The sequence below is a fragment of the Mustela nivalis genome, assembly GCF_964662115.1.
Source record: "Mustela nivalis genome assembly, chromosome: 12".
NCBI lineage: Eukaryota > Metazoa > Chordata > Mammalia > Carnivora > Mustelidae > Mustela > Mustela nivalis.
Window position 1 is genome coordinate 32,572,159 of NC_139031.1, and position 21,957 is coordinate 32,594,115.

Consider the following 21,957-nt stretch of genomic DNA (forward strand, 5'->3'; position numbering starts at 1 on the left):
TACTTGTGTTTAACTGTTGACTTTTCTGGAAGGGTCTTGTAAAATCCAGGGAAACTGAACCCAGATGATGATGACAGAGAAACCATTTATCTTCTCCCAGGAGCCTTCCTCCATCAGTAGTAATTTTGTCCCCTTATTACACATTGAAATTTGTCCTTGCTTCTCAGTTTTTTAACATCACTTTTAACTTTCATTTCTATACAGATAGTTATTGATAAAATAATAAGGTTTTTGATAGAGGGGGGAAAAAGAATTGGGCTTTTTTTTTTTTTTTGTAACTGCAAATTGTTCAAATCGTGATCTGTTAAATATTACTCACTCTCTTTAACATTATAGTTAGGAATATGAGAAATGAATGTAATGCCAAAAAGAGGAACTAAATCATGGTTTATCTAGCTCAGTCTCACTTAGAAGGAGAACACGTAGAGAAATCGGAGTACACAGAGCTGTAATGCTTACAGTACATAAAAAGCAAATGGAGAGATTGACTCTTAAAGATTATGCTCCTGAACCATTACCAAAGGTAATTTTTTTCCTCTATGTTATTTAATTAGAACAATAAAATATGAAATTACTTATATCCAGGGCTTAAAAGCACATAACTCTAAATTTCAACTTAATTTTACATGTTTAAGTCTTATAAACATTTAAACTTTAACTTACATTTTGCTCCATAAGTTAGAAATAGATAAAATTTTTAATGCTGTTTTTTTAAATTATTGGTCATATTTTATTATAAGGTTTCATTCAGTATAAATTTACTAGAAGAAAAAGGAAATGGGGAATTGAAGAACTGATATGTGAGATTTCTAAACATTATTCTTTTTTGACTGTGCAGAAATGGCTTCAAATTTTGCCAAAATCCATAGAGAACTGGAATAAGTATGTTTTCTCATTTTATAAAATATATGTGTTACAAAGAATTCATTGAAGACATGATTATTATATATATGATGTAAGAAATGTTTATATATCTATCATCTATCAATCATCTAATTTTTTAAAAAAGCACAGATAAGGAAGTCATTTTATTGATATGTTTTTGATGCATTATAAATGTGAAATTTTGACAATTATATTTCCTTAAAGTGAGGCATAGGTTTGAATTTTGTAATTTAAGTTGAGACACCTCTCAGTATCCACTGCAGTAAATGTACTTGCAATTTAGTGCTCATATCATTTATCACATTGAATAGCATTCAGGAAGCCCTTGCATGGGGAGAAATGAGTTATTTAAAAATGAAAACTGTTAAAATAAATAAATCACTTGAATTAGATATAAATGATATTAAATATGGATTATTCAAATCATATTTGTAACGTTGACTTTCTTTATTGTTAAAACATGATAAACAATGTAACAAGTAAATAATTAGTACAATTTATAGTGTTTTAGGGACAAAAATGAAAGAATATTTGATTATAACTTTTTGCTACTTCATATTTTTAATATGAGCAAATATTAAAAAAAAGCAAGTACAATTAAGCAAAGACCTTCAACTCAAATCATATTAATAGGGATTTGTGAAATACTATAAAATAGAAATTATGTTGTTATAATATGACATTAATATTATATTTTTACAGGTGTATGCTATCACAAAAGAAAGAAAAAATATATCTGCTTATCCATTATTGCCCATTTTAAACAAAGACTGCACAGAACTTCACAACATATTTTTATAGCTCAGAACTCAAAAAATTTTTCCCCTTGGATATCATTAAAATTTCCTTTAGCTACCTTTCACTTTTGGGGGGAATTCTGTCAGAATTTGAAAAAAATAGAAAATAAATCGCGTAGAAAGCATTATTAGGATGTGAATTTGTTAAATTCAGCTGGAGATATATTTAGTTGCTTAAATTACATGAGACCAACAAGAAGAAGGAATACGTACTTCAGAGGTTTGCATAATTTTTCATACAACTAAATAATTTGATTTACTCATGTTAGCTATTTCCTTTCTTGTCCATAATTCTCATGTAAAGGTAGAGTTTTAGTTGCTATTTCTCACTGAAAATACAGAACAGATTAAAGAAATAATCATTAAAAAAAATACTTGATAGGCTGTGAAATGGTCAGAAATATTTTTTTTTCTTTTTAAAAATTTATTTATGTATGAGAGAGAGCATGCACAGGACTGGGGGGGATGGGCAGAGGGAGAGGGACAAGCAGACTTCCCGCTGAGGACCCTAAGATCATGACCTGAGCCCAAGTCAGATGCTTGACTTACTGAGCCACCCAGGTGTCCCCAGAAATATCTTTTCATAGTGTTATACTGGAGAATCTCAGGTGACAGATACATGATTGAATTTTAGATGTATTTTTCGGTTGATTTGCTTATGACCTTTACCCATTCATAGACTTCATAGAATTTCCTTTTTTGTATTTATAGTCAAACCCCAAAATTCCGATGGCACTATTGTTATTTCTTAGAAGAATGTTAAAACACATACAGGGGGTAATGGTAATGAGTGTGAGCCACACTCATTATTAGAAAGATAAATATGAATGTGGAAAATGGAGAAGCATTTTAAATGTGTGTGGAAAAATATAGGAAAAGGGAATATACTGAAACCACTTAAGTATCTTAATATAATAAAGACTTTCTGAGATCTGCTATGGGTAGTTTAACACAGTGTTACTTCTAGAGAATACGTTTTAAAAATCTTTGGAAATAATTTCCAAAATGCTAGCTGTTGACTAAAATCCTCCCCAAACAGTCTTCTGGTGAGATTAGTGCATTCTTCCCCAGCTCAGAATAGAAACCACAGAGCTATTTTTCTAGTGAGAACAGGCTGCTCTTCTGAAAAAGCACCTCCTATGCAGCTCCCCCAGCCAGTCCCTGGCTCTGTATTGTAGTGCTCCCCGTCACCCTGACTGGAAACCTCAGATGGTTAGATTTTGTGAGTCCATAGGCACTGCTTGAAAATGCAGGAAAGACAAGAGCTGCTGTATTACTCTGCAGGGGAAAATGAAACTAAATTTAGATCCGCATTCACCAAATCTAGCATCAGTTGTTTTGTGGCTCCTTCATAGTGCTTTGGGCTGCTTTCGGATTTGCACATTTCAGGAACAACATTGTGGAGACTTTGTTAGTCTGCAGTGGTCCATTGGAAGGAAGTTGCTCTCAGTGCTCAGCTGTTTCCGGTCTCTGTGGGAGGCCTGCCACCTCTGAGTTTCAGTCTCACACTGTACAACTTGCTGCCCTCTTGTCTCACCAAACACCAAACCTCAAGAATCTAGCTGCCAGGGATCAGGTCATTTGCTGCTTCATCAGCCTGAAAGCTTTTTTTTCTTACAGAATCCACTTTAGTATTTTTCAAAACTTGAGCCTTTAACGCAAAATTTTTGTTAACTTTCCAGTGCTTAAGAAAAGTTCAACCTGGGGCACCTGGGTAGCTCAGTGGGTTAAAGCCTCTGCCTTCAGCTCAGGTCATGATCCCAGGGTCCTGGTCCTCTGCTCGGTGGGGAGCCTGCTTCCCCCTCTCTCTGCCTACTTGTGCTCTCTCTCTCTCTCTCTCTCTCTCTCTCTGTGTGTCAAATAAATAAAATAAAATAAAATAAAATAAATTTAAAAAAAAAGTTCAACCTTAGCTATTTCACTTTAATCCTGAGGTAGTATTTTCCTAATTTTATAAATGAGGAGATTGTGGCTCAGGAAAACATTTTTAAAACTTGTTGTGTTTATGTGAACAAATAGGGGACATAGAATTTAAAACTAGGTACCTGATATGTGCCAGAAAAAGAATTCAGAGTTGGATAATATAGACATGTCCTCAAAGATACTGGGTATGTAGTGGGAAGGGAGACAATAGATACACAAATGAATTAATGCCTTTCAGTGTGATAGAAGTTAGTGTGAAATTATATTAGAATCTAAGTGAGAAAACAGGAGGGAATGAACAATTCAGTATGGGGTGTTCAGGTAAGGTTTCTTTTCTTTTCTTTTCTTTTCTTTTTTTAAAGATTTTATTTATTTCTTTGACAGAGATCACAAGTAGGCAGAGAGGCAGGCAGAGAGAGAGAGGAAGGGAAGCAGGCTCCCTGCTGAGCAGATAGCCCTATGCAGAGCTCAATCCTAGCATCCTGGGATCATGACCTGAGCTGAGGGCAGAGGCCTAACCACTGAACCACCCAGGTGCCCCACAGGTGAGGTTTCTAAGAAGAAGGAACGGTCTTGACAGTTGGGAGGAACCAAACATTCAAAAAGAGGGGAGAGTCAGAGTTATTTTGAGTATTCTTGCATTTATCATTTCCTAGTCAGTCCCATCCCTACACTTACTGTCTTATTTCTTGTTTTCCCTCTGTATCCTGATTTCCTCCCCCCAACAAAAAAACAAACAAACAAACAAACAAACAAAAAAAGAAAGACAAAGAAAAACCACTGGCCAATGCCTATTAAGTATCTTTTATCACCACATATTGTGTGTGGTCACTAACCCATTTGAGTTATGGACTGTTTTCTTTGCTGTGCTATTCCATTTACACTGATTATAGTAAGTATATATGTATTCTATTGAAAAAATTTTGATATGTAATGTTACTTTAATTTCCTTGTTTGTTCTGAACATCTAGTATCTTCTAAACTGTTGTTAGGGAAACTAATGACAGAGAAAAAGAAGAAAAAAATGGGGAAAGTGAGCTAAGGAAGAAAAAAGAAGAAAATGGTGAGAAAGAAATAGAAAAAGGAATGATTGTTAATAACTGTGGGCAGGGCGCCTGGGTGGCTCAGCTGGTTAAGCAACTGACTTCAGCTCAGGTCGTGATCCTGGAGTCCTGGGATCGAGTCCCACATCGGGCTCCCTGCTTGGCAGGGAGTCTGCTTCTCCCTCCAAACCTTCCCCTTCTCATGCTCGCTCTCTCTCTCTCAAATAAATAAAGACTTACAAAATATATTAAACAAACAAACAAATAAACAACTTTGGGCAGCAAGATACTAGCTCTTTCCACCTGCTTGCAAATTTTGTGCTTGTGAAAGGAAAGCTTTCCGAGTCAGGAAATTTTAGGGATTATGATATGAAAATAGGACATGAAAAAGTATAGGAAAAATCATCAGAGACATGATGGAGGCCTGATATATGAAATCAGAACTCGTTCTTTGACTGAAATCCCCAAATTATTTTCTAAGTGAGCAATATTAGTTCAAGATACTTCAGAATAAAGTTTGGTATTACACACAAATGTGGAGATGACAAGAGAAGGCCTCTAAGGCCAACAGAAGCCAAGTCTTCCATATTGTCTAACATGTGTATATAGAGAGAATTACTTGATCATAGGATGTGAAAATGGAAAATTTGTTAATAACCTTTTAGTCTCAAACATTCATTTTGGAGATGAGGAAATGGAGACCTATATGCCTTTTCCAAGCACAAACAAGGAGCTGTTAGGAGACCTGACTAGATTTTACATCCTGGATTCCTTTCCTAGTAAACTGAAGCCTATTAACATGGACATGGAAGATGTCATAAGTGGACTACACTTAGGAGACGTAAAATTAAGCACTTGAGAAGTCAAGCAGAAATTCTAGAGAATCATAATAAAGAGAGAACTACAAAAACATGTTATGATTTCTATGTAGGCCAAACTATTTGAAGATTCAAGGCTGAGTGAGGGTGGGTGCAGTTGTGGGGAAGCAGATGTGAAATTAAATATTTCTCTGACTTTTAATATCTCATTTTCTATCTTTTAAATGTCTTGCTAATTGTGGGTTGATTATTATATTAGAATTGTAATCTTAGGACCGATAAAAAGTTGAAGTAATTTTTAAAACAGATTCTTCTTTTTGAAATGTATCTCTCAGATTACCCATTTTTTTTGGAAAGATTTTATTTATTTATTTGATAGACAGAGATCACAAGCAGGCAGAGAGGCAGGCAGAGAGAGAGAGAGGAGGAAACAGGCTCACTGCTGAGCAGAGAGCCCGATGCAGGGCTCGATCCGAGGACCCTGGGATCATGACCTGAGCCGAAGGCAGAGGCTTTAACTCACTTAGCCACCCAGGCACCCCTCAGATTACGCATTTTTCAAAGAGATTAATTGCTTTATGTTAGAAAGAGAGGGAAAGAGAGAAGGAATGGGGGAGGGGCAGAAAGATAAGGGGAGAGAGAGAGAGAGAATTGTTAGCAGACTCCACTCCCAGCATGGAGTCCAATGAGAGCTCAATCTCATTACCCTGAGATTCATTACCTAGGTCAAAATCAAGAGTTGAACGCTTAATTGACTGAGCCACCTAGGTGCCTCAGTTCCTAGTTTTTATAAATAAATAATGAGATTAAAAAATGATAATATCTAATATTCAAACTTGTTAATGCAAATGTGGGCAATTGCCCATCATTGTGCTGTAAGAAAATTTTCTCTCTCCTCTTGGTAGTTCTTGTCATCCCACTAAAGGGAAGCCTCTGGGGCCATATAGACAGTTGTCCCACTCTGCCTCCAGTATTGGCTGAAGTTCCTTCAGGGAGCAACAAGAGCTATAGGGTCTGTATTAGGGTAGGAGAGACAGGTACTTGCCTCTGGTGCAAAATTTAAGGGAGCACCAACAAATTCAGAAATCAAGACAAATAATATTTTAATCCAATATTTTTTTAAAAACTGAAAGCTTTTAGCACACACAAAAAACCTGCCTAATGATCAAAGTATGACAGAATCAGTAATAACATGGTTCCAGGCCATATCAGAGCCTGAGGCAAAAGAAAAAAAAAACTCAATAATACTGATCTAAGAGTTGGGGAGAACGGGGAGTTTTATTTTATTGGTAAGCTGCATTTTAATTAGACAGCCATGTCACAAGGAATGTTATATAAAAGGTGGAAAGATAGAACGATTTATTCAGTCAGCTAATCTAATCTTTTTGACATGTTAGGATTTCCGATTAAATGTGTGCCTTGAGGGTGGCGAGGTGGGAAACATGCTTGGGAGATGCTGGAAATGGCAAATGAGACGTTTTTAAAAGCTGGACATTTCTCATCAGAAATGTTTTTCCAATCCTGGGAAGACATTAGTTTTGGTTAAAAGCAAAAATATTGCTGAGTTTAATAGAATCACAATAGAACAAAATAAAGCAAATCTTTTAACTAGTCTTTTGAGGTAGACCCTGACAGGCTTGTTGTAGGTTCAGTGACACAGTAAGAAGTACAACATGGAAATATGTCAGCCATAGAGCAAGCAATTGTATTTTGTAGAATGTAGTCCTTCTTCGATACCTTAAATAATGTGATGTTTGACCACATGGCTATGGCTGCTTCCCTTCACTTGTTTAACTTCTATTCATACTGCAGTTCTTAATTTAAGTATTAATTCCTCCAGGAAACTGTCTGATTTACTATAGAGTAGATCCCCAATTATATATGTTCATTCGACCACATATTTGGCATTAATCAAAATGATAAGCGTATCAGTGAAAGAAAAAGAAATCATACTAAGTCTTTCAAAAAGAGTGAATTTAATAGAAAGAATTAGTTATGCAAATGGTGGAAGGGTTGATTCTACACCCTGGTGTCTTTCTATTGAACAGGGACCTATTAACATTGATATTGGGGATGCTAGATTTGTGGGATACCCTCTGGAAATGTAAAAGCAGGGTGAGGTAACCCAGACTGGGACTGTGAGGTAACCCAAACTGTGTTTGTGAGTTGTCAGTGTTCCTAGCAGGGCTCCACAACGGCCAAAGAGGATGATGTTGCATGGGCTAGTATAACTGAAGTGGGGAAATCAGGGCCAAGGATGGCACCCCTAAAAGGTCGTAGCCACTTTGAGAGATACCATCACAAAGCAAAGAGAGAAGAACAATGTCCAAGGGAGGGGGGAGAGCCATGACTTCTCCTCTCCTACCGTCTTCCAATTTTGCATGAATGCCTCTTATTGGCCAAACCTAACTGAAGGTCAATTGACAAGGGATTCTGGATAATATATTTATAGAGGTCCCTGGACCCCTATGTGACAGCACAGAATATGGAAGAAAGACATGGAGCTAAGGCACACAATGTTAGTAAACTAAATAATTATATTAATTAATGCTGTTATCAGGGTAATGCTAATCTTTCTAGGCAGTGTAACTTCTTTGGGTCAGTGTTGTGGCTGCCTTATTAACTAATATATTTCCAACACATTTCATAGTTCCTAGCCCACTGAAGATTTTGAATGAATGGAAAAAATGTATGAATCAATATTGTCATTTCCATTATACTTACAAGAGTCATGATTTTCACCAAAACTTAGTAATGTGCTTCTTCCAACAGCAATGTGAATAGGAACTCCACGATTTACCAAAAGAAATAAGTCCTCTATCTAAAAAAAGTGAAGGATAGAGGTGAGAGAGAGGAAAAAAAAGAAGTGTGTTCATAATGGTTTCAGAGCTTAGAAAATTTTGTTCTGCCTAAGTCTTAACTGCTTTATCCATCTAGCCCTTATACCTCATAGGACACTCTAGTATACGTATTAACTAAGGAAGATTTTTTTTTTTTTTTCAGAAGTAGCAACACTGGCATTAAGTGAAAAGTGGCCACTATACCTCAATACTCATAACTAAGATTAAAAGACAGTCTTTCTAAGGCTGGTTCAAGGCAATGCTCAGTAGACACTGTGTTCTTTACCGTTATGGTAGGGCAGGATCATTCTTTTCTCCTTATGGTTTCATCTAATTCTCTGTTTAAAGGATGGGCCACCAACCCAAGATTTTAAAATGTAGCAACATTTTAAAATTTTAGGAAACACTTCTTGTTTCCCCTCTCCTTTTGAGACTTCAATTACATGTATATTAATTCATCTGAAGTTGTCTCACATCTCATTTGTGTTTTTTCATACTTTTTCCATTATTCTAATTTTGAATCTTTTCTATTGTTGTGTCTTTAAATTCACTAATCATTTCTTATGTAATATTGAATCTGCTGTTAATCCTATCTAGTGCGTTCCCCCCCCCTTCATTATAAATTTTGTTTTGTTTGCTACAGCAATGAAGAAATAGGGGCTTTGGTTTTTTCTTTGCCCAATTACTAATCACTAATAATCACTACTGGCAAAGCAAATGATCAGAGTAAGAATGCAAAACACAAAATGAGTAATAGCAACTGTGACATCAAAAAAAAAGAAAATAACAAGATCATCATCATTGTTTACCTGAATGATAAGGAATATCTGCGCTATTTATCCAGCTTATTGGTTTTTACTGGTTTGAAAGCTTCTGCAGTTCCCTGGCTAGGATTTATGTTATCCAGTGAAATTTTCATTTTAGATACCATATTTTCCTTTTCTAGAATTTAGATTTAGGTCTTTCAAAATATTCAAAAACCTTTTTTTAATAGGTTTGTATATTAAACCTTTTTAATAGGTTTATGCTTTCCTTTACCTTCTTGAACATGAAGCATATGGCTATAGCGGCTGTTTTTTTGTTGTTGTTGTTTGTTTTCTTTTGTTTTGTTTTAGATTTTTAAATTTATTCATTTGAGAAAGAGAGAGAGAGCTCATGAATAGGTGGGATGGGGAGAAGGAATGGGAGAAGTCAACTCCCTGCTGAGGAGGGAGCCAGATGGGGCTCCATCCCAGGATTCTGGGATCATGACCTGAGCGGAAGGCAGATGCTTAACCAACTGAGCTACCCAGGAACTCCATAGCAGCTATTTTAATGGCTTTTTCCTGTTGCTGTCATTTGAAGTGTTTGTTGGTCAGTTCTTTTGAATGATTTTCCCCCCATGCTATTGGTCATATTTTCCTACTTCTTTGTATGCCTGAAGATTTTTGATTGGATACCAAGCATCATGAGTGGTGGCAATCTTAGTAATTTTAAAAACACTTCGAGTTTTGCTTAGTTGCTTGGAAAAATTTTGCTTCTTTCACAACTAGGTTTAATCTTTGCCAAATGGCATTAGAGTAGTCTTGAGTCTAAGGCTATTTGTCCCTGTAAGTCAGGCAATATCTTCTGAGTACCTGCTTGACACATGCCCTATGCATTATGATGTTTCTTATCTCTGGTTCTTGGAAATGTGAACCATTCCCAACTTTGTATGATTGCTGGAAATTGTTCCTTCTACTCCCTTCCAGTAGTGCATTGCTCAGCCAAAAAGTAGTTTGCTTACACACATGCTCTGATTAGCATTAAGTTGAGGACTCTGGGAGACCCTCTGCAGATTGCAGGAGCTCCCTCTCTTTGTAGCTCTCTCTGCTCTGATACTCTGTCTTGCGAATTCTGTCATGACCTTCCCAGATCCTCATTTCTGTCTCTTCAATTCAGAGAGAATGCTGGGCTCTGTTGTGATTTCCTCTCCCTGTGACTGAAGTTTGAAAATTTTTCCCAGGTAATGAACTGAAACAATCATAGAACTTACCGAGTTTATTTCCCTTCTCTCAGGGTGGCATTGCTCTCTGCTGCCTGTTGTTCAATGTTTGAAAATATTTTGTTTGACTTTTTTTAGTTGTTTAAGGTATGGGTGAAAATCTAGTTCTTGGTCCTCTATCTTGGTTGGCAGTGGAGCTTCTTGATGTTTTTTTTTTGCCAAACTAAAGGTCCTGCCCACATTGTTCCTTTTTTAAAACAGATGTATTTATTTATCTTAGAGAGCATGCACATAAGTGGCAGGGGGAGGGCAGAGGAAGAGGGAGAGGGAGAGAATCTCAAGCAGACTCCCCACAGAGCATGAAACCTGTTGTGGGGCTCCATCTCACGACACTGAGATCATGACCTGCGCAAAAACCAAGAGTTGGACGCTTAACTGACTGAGCCACCCAGATACCCCCTAAATGTCATCTTTTAAATTTAAAATTTAATCTAGGTACACTTGGGATCTGAATGTTATTCTGCACCATCATTTGGAAAGGTTTTAATACATGTTTTAAGAAAATGACCATAAAGAGAGCTATGTTTATGTTTGAATTATTACTTCCTACATTGGGAAAGAATGAAAAAAATTTCAGGAATTTAATCTTTGTTGAAGTCCAAGGTGCTTACCAAATTAGCATGAATGTCTCCATGAACAAAAATTTCAAAATCCAGTGAAACAAATCAGTTCAGATTTTGTTATTATCTTAGGAACGAATTAAATTGGCCTTTTCATGTTATCTCAAACTCGAGGTATTCATTTACTATTTCATCCACTAAAAGGTAAATCTCATTATGAAAAGTTATATAACTATATAAGAGATAAGTGTATTTGTCCTGCTGAATGAAAGAAAATTCCATTGTAACAGATTTTCATTCTCAGAGAGGAAAAAAATACACTATTAGGATAAGAAGAAAAATTTAACTGGAGAACAAAAATTTCAAAAGCTAGTATCAAAGGAGAATATTCTCTCTTCAGGTTAATGTTAGAGAAATCTATTTTGAATTTAACTAAGATTGATCAAGCAAACTTCCAAAAGAAATTCAGACTTTCTCATATATTTATTCATTTTCATATGCTACTGATACAGTATTATGAAATCCTACCTGCAACTTGCTCAAATAATGCAGCCCACTGCATTATTTTCAAAGGAGATTAATGAAAATATTGCAGTTTGAATAAAATTATATTTAGAATTTATAGTTTTAAAACCTCAAATTTTGATTTTATATGATTAATTATACTCATTTAAATGAGATGCATCTCAAAATGAATGTTTAACAAATTAAGTTTTGAGTCAAAACAAAGCCATATATCACAAGGGCTTTATTTCTGTATGAACAAATATAATTTGAGTTTGAGTCACACTCACATGTCTTCCAATCACCCTTACTTTGCCTCTGAATGCTAATATAAGAACACAAAAATTCTTCTCATGAATTTTTAAATGTTAGTTTCACTTCCACTCAGCAAAGTATTAAAATAGTATTCCCCTAACTATACACTCAACAAGAAAGCACTATTACAATAAAAATGCAAACATATTCTATAATATAGATGCCAGAGTTGTTGTTGTTGTGGTTGTGGTGGTTTTATTTAATATTCTTAACCATGTCATATATTACCATGTGATTGCGATGGTTTCATTGTTGCGCAAGAAAATAGGTTGTGGATTTTTTTTCTTTAAGGCCACTGAGTCTAGTTCTAGTGACTCCAAAGAAAGTTGAATGACAAGCAGGCCTGGAATCATTACATTACTTGTATTCAATATTATATTAGACGTCCCAGAAGGCATAATACAATTTATTCCCTGACTTTTAATTTAAAACAGATTTAATTCTTTTTATTATAAAAATAATTCATGCATATTATTGGAAATCTTGAAAATGAGTGAAATTGAGAATGGCCAGTCATAGTTCCACTACCCCAGGAAGAGGAACTTTAACAGAAATAAGGTCTTTGGATTAACATTAAGCAATTTTAAGTAACAGAAGATCAGTAGTAAAACTCTAAGAATAAACAAAGTATAACAAAAAAGTTGTAGATTAAGCAAGAAAAATGTTTTGGTGTGTTGAACTGTGTAATAATTTAGACTTTAAGAGCCAACAGAAACAAACTTGTACTTTTGAGAATTAATTTACCTGATGGAGAATCAAGATAGGGAGAAGGAAGCTTTTCTGTTTGGTCTGTATTCTGTACACATTGGCTGTCATAAAGGAGATTATAGGGGCACCTGGGTGGCTCAGTGCATTAAAGTCCCTGCCTTTGGCTCCGGTCATGATACCAGGGTCTTGGGATCGAGCCCCACATTGGGCTCTCTGCTCAGCAGAGAGCCTGCCTCCCTTCCTCTCTCTCTCTGCCTGCCTCTCTGCCTACTTGTGATTTCTGTCTGTCAAATAAATAAACAAAATCTTAAAAAAAAAAAAAAAAGAAAAAGAGATTGTAGTATGGATACCTATTACCTAGCGGCAAGGCAAAATGCTTGAGGAGGTCATGGTGAATTGCCAAGTTCGGTAATGTTTCTTGGAGTTCTCTACTGTGTACAAGCTGGAAAGTTGTCTGAATTTTTGTTTTGTTTAGTTGGGTGTTGAATGCAAGTATTGGGACCATTAGAGAAAAAAAGTGCATTTCTTTTGTTGTTATTTGAAGGTATCACCAAATATTACATCAAATAAAATATTATTTAGAAGTAATTCTTTTTTTTTTTTTTTAAAGATTTGATTGATTTATTTGACAGACAGAGATTACAAGTAGGCGGAGGCAGGCAGAGAGAGAGGAGGAGGCAGGCTCCCTGCTGAGCAGAGAGCCCAATGCGATGCGGGGTTCTATCCCAGCACCCTGAGATCATGACCTGAGCCGAAGGCAGAGACTTTAATCCACTGAGCCACCCAGGAGCCCCAGTATTATTTAAAAGTAATTCTTAAAGTCTATGTTCACAACTGTAATTTAAGAAATGGTGCTCAAACTTACACACACACACGCACACACACTAATCATACCCACTCCTCCTTTGCATGTTATTCTTACTCAGTATTATAATTAAACATTATTATAATCCCCCAAATTAGAATTATTGTTTTTGATTTATTTAGATGCTTGTTTAGATTTAACTGCTTACTAGCTACTTCTGTGCTCACCATTCATTTTTAGCCCTTCAGACCTTGCTTCTCAGATCATTTTCTTCCTAATCCCTTTAGTGAGTGTACGTTGATAGTAAACTATCAATTTTTATGTGTTTGTCTGCAAAATGAGTTTATTTCATCCTCACTTTGGAAAAATGCTTGAAACCAGTTTTTTGGTCCTTCTCTTTTCCAACCTCCTACACTCTCTTTTCCAGTTTAAGCCTCGGCTGATGATCTTGCTTTCTATTCAGTGAAAAAAAATTGAAGTCATTAGAAGAGAACATGCAGAGATACCCAGCATGTTTGGTCTGTGTTCTGTACACATTGGCTACTTACCTACACCACCCTACCTACACCCTGCTGCTCTGACTGAAACTTGAGATGACTCACTGCGTCCCACCTAAAATCAAGTTTTCCAGTGTGTGCTTTTCCCCATTCCTTTTATCATCTCCTCCAGCAATTCTTCCTCTTTCTTCTGCACAATCACTGTTTGTTTTCTAGAGGACTGTCTCATCAACATACAGCATCTTCTTATTTCTCCCATGTATTTCTGAAAAATTTTTGTCTTTATTTGCATGGTCAGCTACCACAATATTTCTCTGCTTCCCTTTGCAGCAAACCTCCTTGAAATGATTATTCTTTAAAGCCTGTTTCTACTTCTCTCAATTATTCTATTCAACTATCCAATCGGGTTTGCGCACCACTAATTTTCCAAATCACTTTTTTAAAGGTTCAGTGACTAAATCCAATGCTGAATTCTCAGTTTCCATCACAGTCCACTATCAGCAGCATTGGACACCATCATTCCTTTAATATATTTTCTTGACGTGGCCGTACAATACCTCTTTTGGTTTTCCTTCTCACATGGATCGGATTACTCTCTCTCAGTATTTTGTACTCATTTCTCCTCATTTCCCTAAGCAGCTGAAATTTCCCTAGTCAACCCTTGGTCCATTTCTTTTTTATATTCACACTCCATCTCTTTGTCATCTTGTCCAGTGTTTTGCCTTTAATTGCCATCCATATGCCAATGATTCCCAAGTTTACATCTCTAGTGAAGATCTTTCTCCTGAACTCTGGATGAAATTATCTAACCATTAGAGACCCTTAATCTCAGGGAACAAATAGGGTTGCTGAAATGGAGGTGGATAGGAGGGATGGGGTGGCTGGGTGATGGACCTTGGGGAGGGTTTGTGCTATGGTGGGTGCTGTGAATTGTGTAAGACTGATGAATCACAGAACTGTACCCCTGAAACAAATAATATATTATATGTTAATTAAAAAAGAAATGATCTAACTTCCTATTCAACAGCTCCACATTGATATTAATAGATGTTTCAAAGTCAACATGTCCAAACCTAATTTCCAATATCTTCCCTCTTTCTGTTAAGTTGCTTCAACCATAGCCACAAGGCAGATTAATTCCCCCCCCCCCTTTTAGTAGCTCAGATAGAATGTTTTAGTCATCTTGATTCCTCTTACCAATCTAGCGGGAAATTCTATTGTCTATATCCACAATAAATCCAGAGTCTAGCCATGACTTACCACTTCCCTGCTCTCACTCTAGTCTGAAGCATCTTTATCTTGAGCCTGAATTACTTCAAAGTCTCATAACTGGTTTTCTTCTTTGTCACCACCTCCAGCCACATATTTGCACATAGTAGTCAGTAGTCAATGTGATCCTGTTAAAATATCAAGTGTGCCACTGCACATACTTCTTGCCCTCCATTCCCTATTTCACTGAGTAAAAATCAAAGTTCTTTTTTTTTAAATTAACATACAATATATTATTTGGTTCAGGGGTATAGGTCTGTGATTCATCAGCCTTTTTTTTTTTTTAAGATTTTATTTATTTATTTGAGAGAGATCACAAGTAGGTAGAGAGACAGGCAGAGAGAGGGGGAAAGCAGGCTCCCTGCTGAGCATACAGCCCAATGCTGGGCTCAATCCCAAGACTCTGAGATCATGACCTGAGTCAGAGGCAGAGGCTTAATTAGCCACCCAGGCACCCTTGATTTCATCAGTCTTATATAATACCCAGCGCTTATCACAACCCACACTCTCCCTAATGTTCCATCACCCAGTTATCCAACCCCCCTTCTACTCTCCCCTCCTGGAACCCTCTGTTTGTTTCCTGAGATTAAGAGTCTGTCATGGTTTGTCTCCCTCTGGGGCTTCATCTTGCTTCATTTTTTTCTCTCTTCCCCTATGATCCTCTGCCTTGTTTCTTAAATTCCACATATCAGTGAGATCATATGATAATTGTCTTTCTCTGTTTGACTTAATTCACTTAGCATAATACCCTGTAGTTCCATCCATGTTGTTGCAAATGGCAATATTTCATTTTTTGTAGCTGTGTAATATTCCATGTGTGTGTGTGTGTGTGTGTGTGTGTGTGTGTGTGTGTACCATATCTTCTTTATCCATTCATCTGTGATGGGCATCTGGGCTCTTTCCATAGTTTGGCTCTTGTGGACATTGTTACTATGAACATTGAGGTGCAGGTGCCCCTTCTGATCACTCCATTTGTTATCTTTAGGGTAAATATTCAATAGTGCAATTTCTAGGTCATAGGTTAACTCTAATTTCACCTTTTTGAGGAACTTCCATACTGCACCAGCTTGCATTCCCAGAAAATAAAATCTCACCTTTTTAATGAATTCTATTCTGACAGCCCATTCAAGTTTATTAACCTCTGTCTTTTCAGTCCCCTGGTCCACTGTTTTCACAGCACACTTTCCTTATTTATTATGGTTATTATTTATTGATTGTTTCTCTCTGTTGGAACATAAATTCCAGAAAAGTAGGAATTTTTGGGTCAATTTTTGGTAGATTCTAACACAGTATATGAACAATACATTTTGTTGAATGAATGATTGAATGGGACATAACTTCATGGGGTGTAGGATGCTACATTGACAGCTAGTTTTTCTCAGTACTTTGGAGTTATCATTTATCAATCTTCTGGCTTCCATTATTGTCATTAAGAAATCAGCCCCCAGTCAAATTTTTCCTTTCAGCAAATCTATCTTTTTCCTTGGGACGTTTTAAGGACCTTTTTTTTTTTTTCTCTGATGTTTTGTAGCTTCATTACAATATGTCTGAGTATAGTGTTTTTCATTAATACTGATTGAGACTTATTGAAGTTCCTCTGTGTCTCATCATATCAGGAAAGATCTCAACCACTGTCACATCAAATATTTCTTCTACATTTTTTCTCTCATTCATTTCTGAGACTCCAATTAATAGACATATGTTAGACTCTCTATTTTCATGTCTCTTAACTTTACTGATTTTCAGTCTTGGTTCTCTGAATTCTATTTTGAGTAATTGATTCATATATGTCTCAGAATTCACAAATTTCTCTTCATTTTTGTATAATCTGTTGTATAATCCAAACTTTGCATCCATAGTTCTTGTTACTATGTTCCCTCATTTAAAAATTTTTAATTTTTTCCTTTTCAAATATCTGTCATTTTCCATGATCCCTTCTTCTGCCACTGTACTTCATAATAGTCTTTTCCAGTTATTTAAGTCTATCAAGTAAACTCATTTTGCATGCTTCTTATGATTATTAGAAGAGAAACCATCCAAAAATATTACTTGGCAGTTTCCTGATTTATATCTTGTTTCTCACTTCTAGGTATTTAACCCTTCCATGTTTGGTGATTTTTCACTGTGAATCAGTTTTGAAGCATCAACTGATACTTTTTTGAGTAATATGTAAAGTGAATTTTTCTCACTTATGTTAGAAACTTATGTTTACTACCAACCTTGAATCACTTTAATCTACATTTTATATTTGTCAGTAACCTGAGAAATTTTGCCCGCTCTAGTATTACCTTGTTTTAGTAAGTTGTCAGGGATATTTCTGAGATAATGTGAATAAGGAATTCAGGTCTATTTGTATTTCTTTTCCTTATATGCCTGTGGCTCTTGGTCATGCTGCTTTGAAGAATGCAGAGGTAGACCACATGAAGAGTGATGGGCAGCAAAGCAAAGTTTACTGAAGGATAGTTAAGTTTATTGAGCAGTAGTAGTACAAAGCTCCAGAAGAGGGAGGGGACCAGTGTGGGTGGCTGCAGGGGTTTCAAAGTCTAATGGTTTTTATGAGACTGTTGATGGGTCATTTTAATCTAATTAACCCTCCATGCACCTGTCACCTAATCAGGTTTTTGTTCATGCACTCATCTACCTATCAGGTATTTGTTCAGATGGGAAAGGGTGGAGGGCTCCTTCTAGGATGGTGTAAAATTCCTTTAAGGATAGTTTCCTTTTAGAGTGGGGTGGAGAAGAGGGAGAAGGGGAGTGGAGCTTGTCCCTGCCTGCCTTTTTTCTGACTATCTTTCATTATTTGCCTATGGATTCAATCTAATATCTGGATCTAAATTAATCCAAAGTAACTATTTCCTGAGAGTGTTTCTGTACCTGAAACTACATGATACCTAATTAGAGCTCCTGGGTCCTTTAACAAATCAAAACTTTATTTTTGGCTTCTGAGTCCTGGTATCTCTGATTGGAAATATTTTGGTTTCTAAGAACTGCCTGTAATTGATTGAGCTCCGGGCATTTACTGGGTAGGAGTCTAGTAATTGTGATCCTCTACATGGGTGCACGAAAGGAAGTGGCCTCTGTGGTGTGATTTGATGGATGCTGCCCAGACCTTTTTGACCAAACGATTTCCTCCTCTCTTTAGCTGTGGCTCAGAGATGACTGTTTTAGCCATTTCATAATCAGACAGCAAAAACAGGAATCACAGTCTTCAGATAGCTCAGGGGAAGGGTAGTATTTATAGATATCAGCTTTCTCCTTAGTATGGATTTGATTATAGGGATAAGGTGAATGTCATTGTGGAAGGTTAAGAGCCTATGGAGAAAAGATTTAGGACTGGTAAATTTCCAAGGAAAGAAGAAGAATCTGTCGGAAGTCATTCGGACAATTTACTGTTGTGAAAGGACAAGCATTAAAAATTTCCAAAGGTCAGGGGAAAACGTTTGGGTGATTATTACTGTTGCAAGATTTTTTTCTCTGTTGGTGCCATGGTTCTTGGCCACACCCCTTTAAAGAACGTGGAGGTAGACCAGACAGAGTGGTGGGCAGCAAAGCAAGGTTTATGGAGTCATAGCAAAGAAAAGCAATTGCACAAAGCTCCCAAAGAGGGAGGGACCCCGGAGGGGTTGGCGACAGGAGTTTCTAAGTCTAGGGGGTTTTATGGACTTGTTAGCTGACTCTTTTAATCTGATTAACCCTCTCTGTGCCTGTCATCCAATCAGGTTTTTGTTACCAATCTATCACTTGTGAAAGGGTGGAGGGCTCCTACTAGGGTGGTATAAAATCCTTTTAAGGGTGGTTTCCTCGTGAGGGGGGATTTGTCCCTGCCTTCCTGCTTTCCAATTGTCCTTCATCATTATTATTATTTATAAGATTTATTTATTTGAGAGAGAGAGAGAGAGAAAGCAAGTACAAGTGGGGGAGGGAGAGAGAGAATTCTAAGGAGACTCCCTGCTGTGGGTGGAGTCTGATGTGGGGTTCCATCTCATGACCTTGAGATCATGACCTGAGCTGAATCCAAGAGTTGGTTGCCTAATTGACTAAGCCACCCAGGCTGCTGGGGTGATTATTTTTAGAATACAGTTTTATTTGTATTTATTTTTACTTTTTTTGCAGTAGTTAGCCAGGATTACATACAGTCTATATGTATTTGTCAGATTTCTCCAAAGAAAGAGAGAGGAGACTGATTTTAAACAATTAGCTTACATGACTGTGGGAACTGGCAAGTCTGAAATCAGTAGGGTATGCTGGTAGGCTGGACCTTTAAGTCAAGAGTCGATGTTGCAGTTCTGGGTCTGACTGAATTCTGCAGAGTAGGCCAACAGATGGGAAACTCAGGCAGGGTTCCTATGTTGTGATTTTAAGGCAGAACTGAATATTCTTTAGGGAAACGTATCTTTTCTCTTTAGGCCTTAGTAACTGAATAGATGAAGCCCACCTACATTATGGATGCAATTTGCTTTACTTAAGGTTTACTAATTTAAATACTAATCACATCTAAAATATACCTACATACCAATATCTAGACTGGTGTTTGACCAAATGACTGAGCACCATGGCCTCGCCAACTTGACACAAAAATTAATCATCACACAATCCTATAAAATTTTAGTGGACTGCCTGCCAATTTCATTTAACATGATTACATTTGCTAATGCTTCATAACTTTTATATCATGCCTTTTGCATACCCAAAATTAGTAATCCAGATACCCACATGACTGATAGTCATGGAGTTTTTGTGCTGAGGTGCTAACTTGATCAGTGAATCAAGACATGTTTGCAAAATACCACGCTAAGGAAAAGTGTCTGAGAGTCCTTCATCTCCAGTTTTCTCTGGGCCTCTTCCTTCTCCATAATCCTGTGCTAAAGTTTATAGTTAAAGGCATTGCGATGTGTTTGTAGAAAAGGTAGAGACAGAGATAATATATTGGAAGAATGTGAAAGGTGGGTTTCCCCACTTCTCTGACTACTCCCAGATCTCATTTCAATGGTCAAGATTGCACAGTTCCCTGACAGAAACATCAGTAACATATACAGCAAGGGGTCATGTACACAATTCAGTCTGTCAAGACATCAATTCATTTCTTGATTTAGACTCAACAATTTCAGTACATTAAACGTGTTTTCTGTGTCTGCTTCCAGCTGGGAAACTCTAAACTGATGTTTTTCTCTTTCATGTTGTACTTCATTGATTATCATAAAGAGTAGCCTTCAGGTTTTGAAATTCTCACACTCAACAAAGAATTCTCCTAAACCATTGTCATCTATGGTGGAAATGTCATTTGAATTTCAAGAGATTACAGGGAGGAATTGAACCAATTACTTCAGTATTGCATAACAGTCAGCTTTTCACTCTGAAATGAGAATTACTACCCCATATATCTTCTATTCAGCTAGCTCTGGATTTTCTCTGAATGTCTGTTATGGCAACCTCTCTGTGTTCATCTGGTCTTCGGTAGCAAAAAGAGCTCACAAGACAGAGATAAAAATGAAATAAAAGTTTATTTCTCTGACATGTGGATAGTCTAAAGTTAGGCTGTAGTCTGAAGATAATGGTAGAAGGTTTTCTCCTAAAAGGTCAACAAAGTATCTTGGTTGGTGGGTTGGTTTTGTCACCAGAAATTTATTTCTGTTTCTGGTCCAAGGCAGTTGTTCTACTGGTCACTGCATTCCTACTAGTGAGAAAAGAAGCTGGTTCAGGACAGGCTGCTTATCTAAAAGAGGTAGTTATAAAAGTTACATGCATCACATTCACTCATCTCCTATTTGGCTGAACTCAGTCATATGGCTACAGCTAGCTGCAAAGGAAGTTGGGAAATTTAGTCTTTAGCTCAATAAACCATGTACCTAGCCAAAACCCAGAAGGTTTTATAAAAGAAAAAAAAGAGAAGAAGAATAAATACTGGGCGGCAGTCAGTGGTCTGTGCTATACTTACACTCAGCATTAAACTGTTTGCTATTCTTAGTTAAGGCTTTTTTGTAAATATAAATAATAAATGTGTTTGAGCTGACTTTAATGAAAATAGAGAATGTATTGTAAAGACAAGGGAACTTGAGTGTGGGAATGCAGCTGGACCTCAGGAAGAGACTAGAAACAGGAACTGAAAATTATGAGGTCCCTCCTGTTTGCATCTCTGCTTCTTTCTGCAGTTCTGATTCGTTCTCTCTCCATTGCTTGGCTTTCTGCAACCCTAGGCCGCCTAAGAAAAATAGCATGTACAGAGATCCTGAGCTAATCTGAGACAACAAAAGCTGCATGCAGATTTTGTTTGGCTTTTCTGAATCTCAATTCGAAGTTTTAGGGTGGGGGGCACTGATTGGTCCAGCTAGGATCAAGTGTCTACTTTTGTCTACTTCCTTGCAGCAAAGGGTCAGGTAGTGTAATTATAGCTGGTAGAGCTCAACACTGTGCAGGAGTACGTTCAGAAAAATGAGGAGGGGTTCCCTAAAAGATGTCACTACCTCCAGCCTTATTAGTATTCTTAGAAATCCTCCACTTAGATATGATCCTGACCTTTTGTGTCCAGCTTTTCCAGTTTACTGCTAAGGCAAACATTCCTAGAGAACAACAGAATTCATAGCAGATTCTTATTTATTAAGTTGTAAAAGATTCCTTCTGAAGATTTCTTATAGTATGGACAGTCTTCATCACAGAAGACTGTACTTGAGAAAGAGAACAGCTAGGACAGCTGTCTGCTGGTAGCTGGCCTGACACCAACAGCTAAGGAGGCATGATGTTCTGCTTTTCCGAAATAGCACCAGTCACCTCTGATCACAATAGAAAGACAAGGATAAAACCCTGCACAATGCAGACAAATGGCCGAGTCCCTTTCTCTCCTGTCTAAATGAGTGACTGCTGCCTGTTTACCAATTACAGCTTTAGACTCATTGTGTTTTTGCTGATGCTGAGAAAACTGACACCCAACTACTGAATTGCTTGTACTTTCTGATAACATCCAACCTAGTGCTGG

General features: G+C 37.0%; 1 protein-coding gene across 4 annotated transcripts in view; it reads left to right on the forward strand.

Moving 5' to 3' along the window:
* Positions 1-399: 399 nt before the first annotated feature.
* Positions 400-21,957, forward strand: part of TFEC (transcription factor EC) — a 176,715-nt gene continuing 155,157 nt past the window's right edge. For all 4 annotated transcript variants that reach the window (XM_082692465.1, XM_082692464.1, XM_082692461.1 and 1 more), the window contains exon 1: positions 400-523. The gene's annotated coding sequence lies outside the window, so the exon portion shown is untranslated. The remainder of the gene's footprint in view (positions 524-21,957) is intronic.